This window comes from Zootoca vivipara, chromosome 10 (assembly GCF_965207765.1).
Source record: "Zootoca vivipara chromosome 10, rZooViv2.hap1.1, whole genome shotgun sequence".
NCBI classification, from domain to species: Eukaryota; Metazoa; Chordata; class Lepidosauria; order Squamata; family Lacertidae; genus Zootoca; species Zootoca vivipara.
The window spans coordinates 9,996,838-10,001,035 of record NC_142593.1 but is presented as its reverse complement, the minus strand read 5'-3'; the positions used below and the strand labels follow the sequence as shown (position 1 = coordinate 10,001,035).

Sequence of the window (4,198 nt, the reverse complement as noted above, 5' to 3'; positions counted from 1 at the left end):
TTTCTTTTTGGGATGGTGATACAAGAAGGTTAGTAGCTCTCGAGAACATTCAGCCGTTGGTTAGGAAGAGTCCAAATCTTTGTATTTCTTGCTCTGCAGATTTTGTAAATGTATGCAGAAACACCCTGCTGAGTCAATTTACACAGCCATAACTTACTCATTTTTAAATGAGCTTTTTTACTGGGCCGACACATTGCCCTTTAAAAAATAATAATAAGGAAGCCTAAAGCTTTTCAAGAAAGCATAACACCTTTATCAATCAAGCAAACCAAACAGGTATTAAACTATTTCATTTTCTCAAACGAGACCATTGTTTTCAAATAGTTTTCATTTTATGTTGGTGACAAAATATCAGAAAGCAGGACAATCAACTACTATTTTACTTGGTAGTTATCAGTTTACACGTAATGATTATCCGACACTACAATTGCTCCACATGTCAACTGCCTCTGTACTGTCTGCAAGGACGAATTTTTATGTGCAGCATCTCACTGTGGTTAAATTGGGGGATTTCCTCCAGGATCGACCATTTCCTTGGACAGTGGAATGAACATATGCGTTTCCATCTGTTTCTGTCTTAATACACCTGAGAGAGCACATTCTAATATATTTTGTCTGGAGCCATTGTGTGAACCTAGGAAGCTGCCTTCCTAGTGAGTCAGAGCTAACTCATCACTATTTCATGGTAGCTGCCAAGCGTTTCAAAATTTTTATTTATACTTTTCAGGTTTATACATTTCACTGGTTTTACAATCATTTTGACATTTCAGACATTTTTACAATCATTTTGACATTTCAGACATTTCAGAACTTGACTTCCTTCCCCCTCTTTCTATGGTTCCTCAAATTTATTTTTAATATCTTCTGCATATCCAAATTAACTCATTTATTCATTTTCTTTAAATATATACTCTTCTTATGAAACTGCAGGTTATTACAATAATCCTGCCAATGTTCTTATCTGTTTAGAATTAATCTGTAAATATCCAATAAACCATTTCCATTCTTTTATAAAAAGTTTGTTATCTTGATTTCATATTTTTCCAGTAAGTTTTGCCATTTCTGCATATTCCATAAGTTTTTGTATCCATTCTTCCTTTGCTGGGACTTCTGCTTCTTTCCACTTTTGTGGAAGTAACATTCTTGCCCTTCACAAATTTGTGTGTCATCCTTGTGCCAATATTTTCTGTATCATTCCAATTTTTTAGTATATGTCCTGCTGAAGCAAGCACAGCTGCCCAGCATTTCAGACAGGACTCTCTCAGCTGTAGGACTCAGCTACATTAGCATAGAAACAGTGATTTCAATGCACTATATTTTTTTTGAACATACTTTTTATTAATTTTACAAAATACAAAAAAGCAAAAAAACGGTACATACTTAAACCCCCTTTCCACCTCCTTCCTACCCACCCACATGGGTCCTCCCCTGCCACAGAAGTATCCCATGTATGTGAACAGTCAGAGATGGTCCATTTTATGCTTGGGTTTCTGTCCTCCCCCCCCTCCCCTGACCCCAAAGCCCCCCCCTGCCACCAGGGAGCTCCAGCAAACCAGGGCAGTACGCAGGAGGACATCCATCCAACCATCTATTGTCATACCCAAAAAAAAGAGAAAAATAGAAATAGGAAAAAAGGGAAGAAGAAGAAAAAAAAAAGAAAGGGCGAAAAAAGAAAAAAGAAAAAACAATACAAAACAAAAAAAATTTTTCTTGCATTCATAGTTGTAAAACCATATTTTGTGGGCTTCCCCTCCCCCCCCTTCCCCGGTTTTCATCCCTTTTTAATCATCTGCAACAGTTTCTTACTTTATAAAAATACACCTTTGCATCTTATACAACTTATAAATCAATTGTTAACATTTTCATCTAATATTCAAATCACTGAGAAATCAAACTCCCATTTTCTCTTCCCGTGCCTAATTTTTTGTTTTTTCTCCCTCTATAAGCCTCCATATTTTCACATTTTCCAAAATCCATTCACTTTTAAAACTATAACTATTCTCAATTTAACCTTACATCCCCGATTGCCGGCTCCACCCCCCCAATCCAGCAAATTCCAAAATCAGCAGACCAGTTATAAACCTGTTAATCCATCCTTAATCACAACATCACTTTCCCTTCACCCCACCCCCTGTTTACAGTCTTTTGCCATCCAGGCCACCATACAGGACCCCTGGATTTCTTCTCTTCTCTGCATATTTTTTCCTTCTTCCCTGTGGGCGTTCTGGAGTTCCAATAATACCAATCGTGCCCCCCTCAAAAGCAGGGCACTCCATCCAACTTTTTGTAGAGTAGAGTCATCATTTTTTTCGTGGTGTGCTTCATTTTGTGTTGAATCATCACAATCCTCATCTTCATCTTTTCCTTCCCCATCCTTGTCATTCTCACATTCATCTTTTTCAGTGTCAAAAGCTTCATCTCCTAAAAAATCATATTCCGCCATCACCTCCTGGAATTTTTTCTGTAACTCTTGCCGTCGTGTCTCCTCTTGACATAACTCTATTCTTGTTTCCCACATTAAGGTCAAAACAGACCGCTGGAACTCAGGGGAACACTTTTTTGTTGACATATTTCAGTCCTGCCAAGGTCAAAACTTGTCACGTGGGGTGGAATATGATCACAGTTTATTTTTCGACTCCATTTTAACAAGCTGGCTGCATTCTTCAAGTCTTATTGACAATAGAGTTCGAACTCACATTTCACAAACACTTAAGCCAAAAAAAAAATTCCACAAAGTCCAGAAATACAAAGTGAAGTAAAATTTGACTTATAAATCCTGACAACTCACTGGGTTGTCTGGGCTGCCGGCTCCCGAGTGGAAAGACAGGTTTTTTCTTAGGCTGTACCTCTTATTGCAGGGCAGTCATAAACCGCAGTCTCTCTCCCCTTTTCACCCTGCATCAAAGGGGAGATTCTCTTTGATGCCTTTGAGGGATCCTTTGAATTGTAAATCTTCTGTTTATGGCTTCGGGTTTCTATTTACTGTCTCTTTTGTTGCCGTGGGGGGGGGTGGCTTCCTCTTTTCTCCCCTCTCTCCCAGATCCAAATTGTTTTATAATAATCCAAATCATGAGATTACTTACAGTCTTTTCCAATCGTTTTATTTTCGGAAGAATCCAGCGCTCTCCGCCTTCGGCTTGAAGCTTCTCCCTGCTAGAATAACGTTGCCGCTCAAAATGGCCCCCGCGACTTCTACCCTCCTCGCTCCGGAGCTCTTATTAGAGCTAGCCGAAGAGTTGGGGAGTCCGGTTTGGGTCTGTGCTGAGCAAATTGCCCTCGGGACGCCCTTCCCGAGGTTCTAAGGGGCGCAGCGTCGCTCTCGCTGCCCTCCCCACTCCTAGCAGAGACGGGCCGTCTCGGAGACGAGACGAAGCCCCGCCGATCGACGCTGGCGCTGAATCCGGAAGCCTGATTTCAATGCACTATAAACAGGCAACACCATATGGCGCCAGAGAGCAGGAAATTTTAAAACAGGATTTTCCATAGGGATTTTCTTTTCTTTTGTAATAACCATCTAATTTCTTTTAAAATAAAATCTGTGCTGAAGTCGTCTTCTTCTTCTTTGGTGATCACACAAAAGCCAAGTAAGATTGTATTCCATGAACACGGTCTTAACTGTAAGTGACTGTGGAGGCCAATTCTGGATCCACACATCCTTCCACAGTGGCTTCCGGGTGGGAGTTGATCATGGTGAGGGTTTGCCAAATGTGCCTTCCTCTTAGCATGTTTCTCCCTTTCATCCTGAGTTTGAGTGTCTTCAAAGCCCATGACACCTTTGGTAAGGGCTGTTCTTCAATTGGAGCGCTCACAGGCCAGTGTTTCCCAGTTGTCGGTGTTTATACTACTTTTTTTTTATTTGCCTTGAGACAGTCTTTAAACCTCTTTTGTTGACCACCAGCATTACACTTTCCATTTTTAAGTTCGGAATAGAGTAGTTGCTTTGGAAGACAATAATCGGGAATCCACACAACATGACCAGTCCAACGAAGTTGATGTTGAAGAATCATTGCTTTGACACTGGTGATCTTTCCTTTTTCCAGTACGCTGGCATTAGTTCACCTGTCTTCCCAAGTGATGTGTAAAAATTTCCGGAGACACCGTTGATGGAACCTTTCAAGGAGTTGGAGATGGTGTTTATAAGTGGTCCATGTTTCACATGCGTACAGTAAGGTTGGTAGTAGAATAGCTTTGTAAACAA

At 40.5% G+C, this 4,198-nt stretch overlaps 1 pseudogene; it reads right to left on the bottom strand.

The window, feature by feature from the left end:
* Positions 1-1,134: 1,134 nt before the first annotated feature.
* LOC148684362 (U6 spliceosomal RNA) lies at positions 1,135-1,232 on the bottom strand (annotated as a pseudogene).
* Positions 1,233-4,198: the final 2,966 nt, after the last annotated feature.